At 39.6% G+C, this 13,923-nt stretch overlaps 1 protein-coding gene across 1 annotated transcript in view; it reads right to left on the bottom strand.

Moving 5' to 3' along the window:
• Positions 1–13,923, bottom strand: part of ERBB4 (erb-b2 receptor tyrosine kinase 4) — a gene marked incomplete at both ends in the record, with an annotated part of 612,462 nt that overhangs the window by 99,160 nt on the left and 499,379 nt on the right. The window lies entirely within an intron of this gene.

The following is a 13,923-nucleotide window of genomic DNA, read 5'->3' as shown; positions in this document are numbered from 1 at the left end:
AACAACCCACCTGTTTTTCCTAATCATTGTTGAATAAATAAACGTATTTAAAAGTTGACTTCATACTGTTCTGTGCATTTTTCTGGAAACATAAGCCATGCTGTGGTAACAGGAGAGATACTACAGTGAATATACTGCTTTTTACATTAATTTTACAATGCTTCTAATGGCTAGAGCAAACACCTGTCTGGAACACATGTCTGACATGCTTCAGGGCAGATCTGATTACAGTCCAACATATTTTCAATGCCTTTTGTTTGTCTCCTATGTCTTACCAATTTTTTAGGTTATAGCCAACTTAGCCTATGCAGTCTGCACAACTACTTAAGCTGAGAGACAGCACAATTTATATACTCCACAGCACACGTGCCCACATTTATGGTATGACAACGATACTCATTTATTTCCCCTGTACTTCCTATGCAAGATGCTATTTTCCACTGCTTTACAGCAGCGCTGTACTTTCAACCCTTGGGCTGCAATTTTTCACCACTTGGGCAGACACTCTCTGGAAAGCTTCTGCTGAAATGTCTCAGATGCTTCTGAAGATGAAATGAGAGATGCAGCTATAGGGACCGACAAAGTGTATCAGAGTTCCACAGTGGGACAGTAGCAAACAGAGGGAGGACAGTAACAGCATAAACTGCCAGGGCTGCTTTTCCAGGAACCATTATAGTCAATTAGGAGCAGACACATTTAACAGGGCACTTTCAGGCAAAAGTCTCATTTGGGGACTTGGCAACAGCTTCTATAACCAATTTTACTGATGTGTAATACAGCGAACAGCACTTGAATGCTGCACGGACAGATTCAATCCTGAGGTTACTATTGCAGGACTGAGCTACATGCTTTAACTTGGCTCACGTGAATGCAGCAGCATAACCTGTGTCCTGTGACAAAACAGGTTTCTGTCACTGTGCCCTCCCGGGAGATGGTGACAACACCTAGGTTACGTACAACAAATTCTCTCAACATCTCACTGAGAATCAGGGCTAAAGAGGAAATGAAGAAAGGTATTTAAAAAAAAAATAAAATAAATTTCCTGTATGTTCACATTCATACTCTGTGCATAAAGCAAGATGAATACTTACAGTATGTCCAGTTACACCAACAGTTGTTGCACAGAAGTGTAAAAATGCATATTCAGGTCCAAATCCTATATTCACACACATGACCAACTGCTTTTTCTCTGGGGAAACATTTGGTTTGGCTGGCATAGCAAGAAACAACTAGAGGTCTAAGTCAAGGCCCTGTTATGAAGAAAGGCTAATGGGTTGTTAGATACAGTTCTGCACTAACCATCCTCTCCTTGAAACTGCTCGCATGCTTCCTTTGCTTTAGGAAGGTCTATGGGAACAGAGAAGGTAACAGTTATGAGTCTTGTTAATTTGTGTTTCCTCAGAGCCAGGACAAATTCTTACAATTAGAGAGACTACAGGCTTAGAATGGATGGTTCTGGGCTTTGTAGACACATAAGACATTTGACCTTTTTTAAGTTCGGTTTCCAATGAGGAGCCTGACCAGAGGTCCACTGGGTACTAACCAGAGTCACTGCATGCTTAGACAGGAGTACAAGTGTGCTGCACTGTTAAACGGTAAAGTTAAGTCATTCCTTCAGAAAGTTCTGGAAAGTCATCTGTGCCACTACACCCAAAACTTTACAGGATAAAAACTAAGAATGAAAAAGAAAAGAAAACTCCACAGCAGGCACCACACACTGTGGTGAAATATTTCAAGCCCACCTTAGAGAAACAGTAGGTCTTATTCATGCAGGAACAGATAGATACCTTCATGTGCTTGTAGAAGCAAATCTGGCTCACTATATATTTTGGGGCAACATAAAATAAATTAAAACAAACAAAACCCCACAACAGTACTGTGATCCCTGTCTTGCAAACACTGAGAGCACGGGCAACCATGCTGACTCCAACAGGGCTCAAGTGCTTAAGAGCTAAGCACATGCTCAGACATTTGAAAGTGAAGGAGACACATTTTGTAGAACCCACACACCATATGCTCCTTACTTCTCCCTGATGACTTTGTACTAATTAAGTCTCTCAGTTCATCAGAGCCTGTGTGAGACAGCTGAGGAGGAATCTCAAGTCTAAAGGAACAAACCTCTAGTGTATAACAAACTAACTGAAGATTTTCCATCTAACACTCAGTCAGGGGACAATTCCTACCAGTCCTTCTGTGAATCTTGCCTGGAAACATTGATTCTGGTGATTAGAAGGAAAACTCTAGATCATTTTCAGTTCACTTTTATGCATAAATGGCCACGAGCTCAGGACATCAGCAACCAGAAATGTTTCTGTTGAAAGCCATCAAGAGAAGTAACAGTGGGTTTCAGACTGGCCGTTCCCCCTTGCAGACTGGGTGTAAATGGTTCTGCAGCATGGTCCCCTCTTTGTAAAAACTTTCTGACAAATGTTTTGCTTACAGCTTGACACACATCATTATTTCAGAATAGTCTGTTAAAAGTCATTTGTTTCTTACTATTTCGATGCAACCAGCAAAAAATGTTTGACGTTTTAAACGTGCGGTCTAAAAAAAGCAATAATTTCAACATTATTCAAACAGGAGAGTAAAAAGACCTTACCACTGACCAGCTTATAAACATTTTCAGACTTAGCGGCAGATTTCTTTCAGAAAGAGGGAGTTATTGCTTTAATTTTTTATTTAAGATGAGTGATGACAAGGTCTCAAGAATGAGTCATAGAGAAAAAAAAAATATCTATCAAGTTCTCACTCTTTTCTAAAGAGTCTTAGAGCATTGCTTTGAATTTTCCGGTATCACTGAAAAGCTTGACTTTATAATCACACACTCAAAGCTCCTTCCTCCTTCAGGATCAATTTAAAAAGACAGCATCAGATTGAAACCTAATTTCATCAAGTGTACTATCAACATTAAGAGTTGTTTTAATCAAAGATACATTCTGCCCATAACCCAGGTATTTAATATCTCACAACTGAGAATTCAAAATAGGCTCATCTCCATGCTTCCCTCACTTCTACTCAGTTGCATAAGAGTATCACAGTCGGGACTCAAGTACTGCAAAGGGATGATGATATTTAAACAAAAAAGGTTTCATTTGACTTAGATGGCACACTCATGTTTTGGTTTTTTTTTTTTTGGCCAAGCTGGCATCAGTGAACCATGAAGTCATGAAAAGCTGTCACAAGTTTCCCACAGTATAGCACTTTCTTCCTTTCGACGTTACTCTACCTGCTATTTTCTCCTGAGTTTCTACAGTTTTTCCTCCATCCTGTTCTTCCTTTTACCATCCTGCTGACCTGCTCTTTTCCTGAAGATAAAATTAAAAACCTCTTAAAAAAAAAAGTTGTTACACCATCAGCCTTTCTAAACAGCACTATTACCTCTTTGAGATGACTTTTATAAAAGTGAAGTAGAGTTACACAAAATTTATCCATCCTACTTATTCCTTGTTGTATGCATTTACATTTATATTTTGAAAATTTTGTTTTTAAAGACCTATGCTATTGTGGTATGACAGCTGACCAGGATCAAAGAATAAGCTGTGCCTTCAAGGGGAGCACTGTGAAGCTCAAAACGACACCAAGTTGCCAGCTCTTTGGTCATCCTCAGCAGATCCTGTGCCAGTGAAACTCCAAAGCCACAGCAAGCTGCTGCACATCACCAGAGGCCTTAGAGGAGTGTTCCCTGAGAGGAGTTGTTGGAAGTCGAAAAAGATGGCATGTTTAGATTGTACCGTGACTACATAGACAAGGAGAAAATGGGTATGGGCAGCTATGGGCAAGCCAATATGAATTTGAAAGTGACCTGGAATTTTGTCTCATTTAGACAGGCAGGGAGAGAGACAGACATCTCTGTATCTTAAGACATCTTTCAGGACTGGACTATATAAGGATATTACGTGACAAGAAAATGCTTTCTCCGTGTGACACTTTCTATGTCCACATGGAGCACTGACAGCCACTCATGTTTTCAGCAGTAGCTCAACTGCAGACCAGAGGGCTCATATGCAAGTTTTAGTTGAGCTAAAAGCATTTATATGGTGACACAACATGGTTTAAGACACTTCCTGGAGCTGTAGGACACTTTGAGAGCTTGCCAAGCTGCCACATAAACATCAACAACCTCTGGTAGTCTAGAGTTTTGATCAGGTCTATGTCCTTATCTCAACAACAGCACTATCAAGAACTTAAATTGGGTTCTCACTTGAGAGAAGAGATTAGTCACAGAAGGACCAGAAGCATCTCCCTAATCTGCTTAAAATCAGACAGGACACAGCATTCAGATCCTCAGAAAAGACCTAGCACTGGAAAATGTTTCCCATCCTTTCCTCAGCTACATAAGAAATTCCCCAGTTCTCCCTACTGTCCACAATGACAAAGGAAAAATGTTTAATATTCTAATTTGGATGCAACAACATTCCTGTCTAATAAACATAGTCTGACTTTTGAAACAACCAAAGACTTCAAAACAGAAATCCAGCAGATTTCATTAAGAATAGGTATTTCAGCCACTAACATATTTCTAAAACATTGTAGCTGAGGAATTCACTGGAAAGCTTCAGCAGTAACTTCCTTTTAGTTCCAACAAGTTAATACATTTTACCAAGAAACATTTGTTCATTATTTTGCCAAGAAACCATTTCAACAAGGAAACTCTCTTTCCCTATTTCAAACACCCTTTCTTTCCAAGCCTCCTCCAAACACTTCCATTACTAAAATTACATATCAGAGGACTTGTGTTATTAGCAGGTGACTCTAGCCACTAGCTTGGCTTCAGAAAAACATCCAAAGAGCTAAATTCTGCTTTTATCTGCATGTAGAAATCACGGCACTGAACTCCAGCGAAGGGCACTCCCCAGCCAGCAAAAGCACCCTCCAGGTCAGAGAATATTTCCAGATGGATTCAACTCGGGGATTGCCTGATGTTACCTCTACTCCCTAAATGGAAGACTGGGAAACTGCCCATAGCTAGTCTGTGTTCCATGTGCCCCTACTTTATCGAGGTCTGATTTCCATCAGATTAAACTGTTATTTGACTGTACCTCAGCCATTTCCTACCATTGCACCGACACTGCGCCAGATCACAGGATTTACCAATATAAGTCAATCAATGAATGGCTTTGAAGCTGGTGTTGAGCAAATGCAAGAGAGCTGCAATTTGTCAACGTAGTTCAAAAATCTACATAACTGTATTTTCTTAAACTTTTTAATATCATTTGTCATGCAAACCATTAAGATCAAAAGAGGCCTTGGGTCTACCTGAAACCTATTTAATTGTATTTTGTACAATTTTGTCTATGCAATTAAAAACCTGATATTCTATATAAAGCAGAAACCTTCAGGATACAATTGCAATCACCTTACAAGGAACAGGTAAGAATGCCTATTCTCTCTTCTGTTGCTAAATAGACAATTTGCCTTATATCAAGTGTTATCAGCTTCTTTAAGATACCTGACTTGGGGGCAAGCACTGACTGATAGCAAGAGATGTTTGGAAAGAACATTTTAGACACCTTCTCAGTGGCTAATTATATAAAGCAGCTTTGTCTGGAAACAAACCTCATACAGTATGTCTTTCTCAGTAAACATTCCAAGCTGATTTAAAACCAGAACATAATTAAAAATAAATTAAAAAAAATAAATAATTTCCTTAGAGGTTATGAGATCTGTGCTGCAATTAACAGAGTCCCATTTACAAATGGGTATAATAACAGTCATTCCTCTACCCTGTATCTGTGGTATCCATCTTGATTGAAAGCCTTTCAGTTCAGGGATAAGCCCACCATGTTTTCACAGCACAAAGGTTTTCTAATCTTAATAGTTCCAAGAGATGCTGTACATTACAATGAGAAGCAGCACTGAATTTAATATGGAAAATATTGCTCTGCAAAATCTTGTTTATTTCTAGAACTACAGTTTCAGCGTTGAAAGACCAAGCATTTCAAACCAGCAATTACTGTTCTGTGGACAGCCAGGCACATCGTGACCTCAGCTCTATCTCTGTTTATCCTTGTTATTGCATTGAAGTCAAAAAGGTATCGGCAGAATATTACAAAGATTATCAACAAGCCAGTCATGTACCAGATTTCCCAGTCCAATTTCTTCCATTACTACTGTGTGACAGGCCGTGATAGGGACAGTTGACTATCACTTGTAAATAATATGTAGAATATTAATATGAACAGATGTTCATTATGTCATTTTTATAAGTCTGTGACAGTTGCTGATGTATCAGAGGTGTCTGGATCAGCACTGAGACTTGGAATACACTTAATTTTTGAAGGGTTATGTGCGAGAAAGCACTGAGGGAGGAGTATTTCAAACTACAGTTTCTTAGAGGACTTAAAATACGTTTTGACAGTGATACTTCAAGTTCAGCTCCTATAAGCCTGTATCCTTAAATTTCTGTTAAAAATGGACACCATGTGAGTATTTGTATGCATAACATGGTATTGGATTTTTTTCTCCCTACAATACAAAAAACCTTGTTCTCTCTTAACTTTAAGTTGACTTGGCACTTTGGCAGTACAAAACCAAGCATGACAAATATAATACATTGATCCTCCAGGGCCCTTTGCCCTTGCTCACTTTCTGCATTGTTGCTGATCTGTGCGCTGCAGCATGTGCTGGAGCTCACACGCAGCCCCATCAGCCTTTCATGAAAAATCTGATATGTAATAGCCTGCCCATCTGGCGCTGAACTAAATCTCAGACAAGCGTACTTCAAAAATGATTAGCCAGCATATACATACAGTTTTACGGCCAGCTCCTCTGACTTAAAATATCAAGACATTTCTTCTTCAGTCTTCCTCTCAAACCTCATTAGATTCACCATTAACCTCGAACCAGTGATGGCTTGTTTGGGATGCATTACAGTTAAGCCTATGGAAACACTACCTCTTTTTCATTAACAGAGGTCCCATAAAACACCTGTGTTTTTTATCAGTGTGACAACATTCTGGCATAAGATTGCCCTTTAGGAATTTAAATTTAACGTGTGCCTATTTTATATTGCTAATGTGAGCTGGAAGCACAAACAAAAATGCAAAGCAATAGGAAGTTTCTTAAATACAGGCATTTAGTTTCTTTTAGTGGTAAGCCAGCACTAGTTGCCCAGTTCTCAGTGCCAAAATCTGCTTTAAAAGTGGTTATCTGTGTCGGCTTCTTCTCACAACATACCAAGCATTATTCAGTAACCTTATCTTCCATTTTACCAAGCTTTTCATTTTTATTTCTGCACTTGGAATCTAAACATCAGAAAGACTCTGCGAAGAATTCCAGTGCTCCCAGTCACTTTGCTGATATTTAAGGAAAGCTGTTTCTCATGTGTGTAATTACAAGTCTAGCAGTTATAGCCTACCACTCCAGCGAGATCTGTTCCTGCACAGATAACATCTTCCCCTCTGCCTTAAATCGTACCAGCCACTGGTTGTGCAGATGAAAAGACCAGCACCTGCAGGTACTATCTTGTTGAGAGGCGAGTCCCAAAGTTCATGGCTTTATGGTATCCAGTAGAAATTTTTACTCAAGTGTGTAAGATTGCTCTCCTAAAAGCCCACATCCAGATACAAAATACATAAGTCCTGGGAAAATACGGAGCTGGAGGAGAGCATTCTGGCTCAGGTCCAGATCTCGCATATAGTAAAGGATGGCAATGCCAAGAACTAGACACCCAGGGTACTGTAAACAACAGAAATCTCATCATGGAAATACAAATCTCAAGAGCTTTTGATTAAGTCTCCTAATTAAACTGTTGTGTACCACTTTCGATACTCACAGCAACACTATTCTGCTTTTTTTTTGTTTGTTTTTTTAATATTCCCATCCTTTGCCTGTTCAATTTCTAAACACTTTTTCAAAAAACCTCTCTCCTACTGTCTCCTGATAAAACAGTGGCAACTAAGGGATCCTGACCTTCATAACAATCACAAATACAGCTACGCAAATAACTGACTTCATGTTTGAGTAACGAAGCTCAAATGCAGACTCCAAAGCAACAAGTATGAACCAGGTTATTGGTGTACCTCATATATCTTGAAAAAGAAATCGGAATACAAGACATCAGTGCAAAATGTTTCCTTCACACATACACTCTTTCACATCCAAAACTACTTCTTGAATTTGATTATAATAGTTTCAATTAATCCACAGGTAGGTTTCCCAGTAAATAAACAAACAAACACTCCTTCCTCATCTTCTCCTCACTCACAGATTTACCTGATCTTATGCATGGTTTCCAAGTTATAATGCAATACAAACTTTAAATAAGGAGTTCTGCCATTTCCATCAACAAAAAGCTTCTGAATATACTTCCTAATTCATTTAGGAATAACTCAAAACGTCAGCCACTCACTAAAGCATGCGATTCTCCCTTAAATCTGTGACAGACTTTTTAGAAGGATGACTCCAGAGGTGAAGTCCTGGTTCTGCTGAATTGACTGGCAAATTCACAGCTCCAGTTGATTTAAACAGGGCTCAGATTTCCCGCACCGCCAGTACTAGCAGGCAAACTCTTTCTCACTGTATTTCCCAGTTAAGAGTGTTATGCCAGGGTGTTTGCTCTCCTGTTCTGCTGGCTTGTCTGTCAGCGCTTGTGCTTGATCCTTTCCCTGTATATACTTTCTCCACACAGCCACATGCTCTTGCATATGGAAAATTAACATCCCCCTGCACACACATCTGACCCTTACATACTACGGCAGGAAAAATTACTGAAAGAAACATTCAAAAATAAAATTATTACTTAAGATGGAAATAACAGAAATGTGGCCTTGTAACAGTTAATCTTCAGATGACTAAGAGCAGTTAACCTTCAATAGTGATCAGACTTTCAGCTTCTGTAGAGGCTGATCACTCTCGGGGCTTGTGCATGGTATGCGGAGTTCTCAAGGACAGCTTGATTTCTGGCATCTCTGGACAAGTTGGAAATTGTAATTGCAATCACAGTGAGCTTCTGTGCCTGGAACTGACAGGCAAACAGCTCCCCCTCCTAAGTGGCTACACTTACAGTGTGCTTAAGTGGGAGGAAGAAGAGAAACTGCACAAAAAGGAGTCTACAATCAGATGAGTCAGGTCACTCCTTGCTCCCCATCCCAGCAACTTAACAGGATGGAGTGAAAAGCCGTTTGAGTCACAGCTGCAGCAGACTGCCAGGCAGCACAGCAGCACTGCTGCTCAGTATCAGCTACTCTTACAGAGACCCTGTGTGCCAGGTGGAAAAGAGGATGTTTACACTAATGACAGCAGACGAGGCTAAGGAAAAATGTCTCACTGCTGCCATAAAGGATTTGATTTGATCCTAAAGCTGCCCTTTAAACTGAGTTTCAAGACTAACTCAGCTGTATTTCCCAAGCAGCCATGCAGCCAGTGGAATGACTGGGGGGGTGCCTGGATGTCCTATCCAACTACTGTTAGTGGGTAAAGTCTTTTCAGATTTTCAGAAGCATCGACATGAACTGTTGAAGACCTGGGTCAAACACCTGGCTAGGCAGCATGAAATGTACTCAAAGACTTAAAAATAATTCAAGGGCCAGACAAAAATATTTCTCTAGTCACCTACACAGTCATATGAGGCAGGATCTTACAAGAAGACTCTGCATAAATGAATGTGTTAACTGAGAAACAGTACATCAGAGCGTGCGTCCACAGGGAACCCCACAGGCTCTACAAAAGCCACCAAGAGCCAGGAAAGGAACTCAAAGGCTTCAGCTTAGAACCTGTGTCTAATGCCAATGGTGGCAACCAAGAAAAGGTAAATCTTTGGTCACCTTCCCCCCCGCAACTAGCTAGCTGTATTTCCAAGGTACTTCCAACAATGGCATCTAGACATATCTGAAGAAACAGAGAAAGCATCTAGACCTTCCAGATGACTGTGGGTTTTCAGCTGAATAGGAAATAAAATTTTCTTTCGCTAGTCAGTTACATAATTTTGATCTTCTTGAAACCTCTGAACAAAGGTAAGTTCAGTATGTCTTGAGGACTTTATTATAAGACAGGCTCACAATTTAGGAAAAGCCACTTTCTTTTTTGCAGTACAAGACAATGGACTGCTTTATTAATTTAGTTCATTAGTTCAGCCATAAATAAAAGGATGTGGGTATCAGCACCCTATATGCAGCTTTAATTTGTTTGCCGCATGCCTGGTGGGGGTCACTTATTACCTTTATACTTCGCTTGACAAACGCTCTCCTGCACGCTAAACACCGCTCCTAGAGACAGCAGGGAATTGCAGTAAGTCCAGGCGAAGTCAAGAAGCCACCTAGATCTTAATTATAAAACCATAAAAGAAACCAACCGCCTCTGAAGCTCTCTTACCAGGAAACAAATGAGAACAGGAGATTTATTTCCAACCATAAATCCCAAACCCTTCAGTTTAATTTTTCCCAAGTTAACTTTCTCACCTAGCTAAGCAGCACTGCTTTCTATTATTAGCTTCTGGCCCAGTATCAGCTGACCACCATCAGTCAAACTGTCTTCATCTCAATGAGCTCAGGGACTCCCAGGGAACTCTGTGTATGCAGACTTGTGCTTGCAGCCTCTAATTATTTTCTAACAGATAATGGAGCATTTAAGTTCAGAGAGGATAGATGAAACTTGTAAGTGCATCAAAACCCTGGACAGAATCATAGCTCACGGGATTACTTCCTGGAAACACCAAGCTCAGAGGGCTAGAGAGAAAAGGCTCTCATCCATTGTTTGTTTCCCCATGACATATTAGTTTAAAGATACTTTTTTTTTTTGCCTCAAAGATGGTTTGCTGTGCTTTTGAACCGCAGCATGACTTTGGAATGTACTACGCTATCAGTTGAGCATCTGGTTTGATGTTAAACCAACTGATCAGACAATCAAAACAGTCAAATAATTTGAGGCTGAAGAGGGGAAATAATTTTCACAAGTGAAATGCTAAGTCCCTGTTCTACTATCAAGTAGCCTCTTACCCACATATTTGCCTTTTTTTTTCCCCACAAGAAGCCTCTCTTCACTCCCTAAAACTCAGGACCTTCATACGGTCTGTTACCAGCCTTAGGCTGAGGAGCAGGACACCCTTCTCTTCTGACACCCCCTGTGTCCACTGGTGACTCCCCTTGCTGACGCGCTTGCAGGCAGATCAGTAACAACAACACCTGCACTCTGAATTCAAATTCCAGCGCCTGTCTGGGGACAGTGGAGTGTGACCAGCCAAGCAGGGAGCAGAAACTACTCCCCATAACTTAAGGACCTAACCATTTCAACACCCCAGGCAAAATTCTTTACACTGTGAAATTACTCCAGGCATAATACGTATTCAAAAATACATAGAAGAATGGTAAACCTACATTTTACAAAACTGCAGCAACAACCTCTGCAGGGTGAAAACCAATCCATAGAAGTCCACATTTACATTCTGCTTCTGCGCTGGAGAAGGCAGTGTGGGTTACTTAGTAGACTTGAGCTGGCACCGTTGTAACAGACACTGACAACTGCAGTGATAAAAACTATATTAGAAAGCAGGGAGCAGAGTAAACGAAAAAGAACTAGCTGGGAATGTGTGGAGGAAGCCTGAAAAATGGACTCTGCTGCAGTTCCTCAAAGAAAAATTCTAAATAAGAGATGTACTTTCTGATCATGGCCAATTCATCATCCCCTGATGGGAGGAGGATGGGACATGTCTGACCATAGCAGGTGTTACCATCATGCATTATACCATTATAGTCATTACAGACCCATTAGTGGGTGTTCAGGGTGCTGAAATGACAGCCCAGTAGCCAAATTGTTGTTCTTTACTCTTTTAGCATAACATTTAGCAGAATTCCAGGAGCTTGCAGAGCGCTTTTAAACTTATATTCTGCCAACTTTAGGAGTCTTAAGCAGAGCCAATGCACAATGCCACTAACATCTACACCAGCTATATCTGTAGACACTGAAGTGTCCCAAGTACTCTGTACACAAACCACTGTTTGATGTTTTCCAGAGCATCTCTAAAAGGAATGCTAAGTTTTAGTTGCAAGTACAAAGACATACACAATCAAATAAGAAGTTATTGCTGGCAAAAACACAACTATACTTGACAGGTACAAAAAAAAGTCAAGAGTGTGACTCTCATAGTGACGCCTCCTTCCTGCTAGCCACCTCTATCCATTCATAACCGACATGTCAGACCCTTCAGAACCCCCACTATGTTCATAATGGCACTTAGCCACATACATAGCTTTAAAAAAATCTGATACAACTGCTTTTAATTAATGACTATTCATAATACTATTTTTACTGAAATCACAACTGATGCATTTTGCTTTCATATGTGCATATTTTCCTCATAAAATGACACCACTAAACAGTATCAGGTTTTATCAGGATAGATATACTGACCAAAGCGTTGGAGTGCGAATGATTAAACCACATTTTTCTATGATAACTTACTCTTCAATTAAATATATTTAAGTTTAAAACTTTAAACTATTATGAGTAGATAAAAGATCAAAACAATGTCCTTTCTGGGACAGAGAGGAGTAGTCACATTATAACCATAAACAATACCTAGGTCATTCTCTAAAAATTTGGGTTGTCTCAGGAAATAAATAACTGTCTTAGGAGGTGAGGATGACAAGAACATGTGTACGATTGCATGAACAATTATTTCAAAAGAGTTAAATTAAATCTTGTTCTTCATCAATGCAGTACTGAAAAGGATGTTACAGACTGCTGCACATCTATCAAATGCAGCTTTGATTTGAAACATTTTATTTCCCCTTATTGTCACTTATATTAACTTATTAAGTCAATTCCTTCTTTATTATGATTAAAAATAACCTTTAGGCTATTATTAACCTCTAGGACAAAAAATAACCTCCACTTTTTTCTCACCTTGTTAGCACTGGGTCAGAGACTCATGATAAACTGTTATTTTAAAGAGAAATCTTTCCTAGTATGGCTGTACCTTACATAGTTAAAATCTCTGGAGTTTCCAAAAAACCTTCCTTATTTCAGAGCCATTTATCAGAGGTTATGATGCATACACTGGAGGGGAATGTGGTCCAGTGAATTAAGTCAGCTGATCAAGCTGAGCTATGAAACCTCAGACAAGTAACTTTGTCTTTTAACAAGGACCTTATGTTTTCTTTGTAGAGTGCTTCAAGGTTAATCAATATCAAAGAAGGAGATATTACTATTATTTCTCTATCAGATAAAGGGTCAGATCCTCAACTGGTGCAAGTTGCTCAGTTCCACTTTCATACAGTGATAATTCTCTTATCTTGAGGCTGAAATCTGTATCACCGACCGCTGGCATCAGATATGAAGCACAGATCCCTTTCAGCGCCCTTGCGCTCCCTGCACAGTCACTTCAAAAGGGTGCGGAACACCAGCTCTCTTCTTTCTGGAGCTCACTGTCAACAATACTCTTGACCACTACTTTGTCCATTTAACAAACTTCTAATACTAATACTCTTTATCCCTTTAATGCAATTCATTCTTTTTGAACAGGGCCAAAATGAAAAGGCCTTTTTTTTTTTTCACGCGCAATGATTACTGAATGTCATCAACATAAGTGTGCAGTGCTCTGTAAAAAGCCCAGGAAATTCGTTCATCTCTGCAGCCTTTGTTCAATTGCTTAAGAACTGACATATGATAATTTGTCTGAAATAGCTAAATCCATAAGTGTACATTTCTATTCATTTCTAGATGAAGAATAGACCATGCAACAGGAGTACATTCTCCTTGTGGTTTATAGTCTCATTAATGCTAAGCAAATTAAGCCTATACACTGAACAGATCTTCAAGACTATGTCCTATGTAATTTTTAAGTTCACAAGAGGGATTTACAAAAAGTGCAAATTTATATGATTTGTCAAAAAAGTCACTGAATAAGACATACACATTCACAGTGTCAATGAAGCTTGATCTTGATATAGAGCTAAAAAGAGCGCATAGTCCCTGTGAATATAAAAC

The sequence above is a fragment of the Nesoenas mayeri genome (assembly GCF_963082525.1).
Source record: "Nesoenas mayeri genome assembly, chromosome: 6".
NCBI classification, from domain to species: Eukaryota; Metazoa; Chordata; class Aves; order Columbiformes; family Columbidae; genus Nesoenas; species Nesoenas mayeri.
This window is presented reverse-complemented; position numbering and strand designations above follow the sequence as displayed.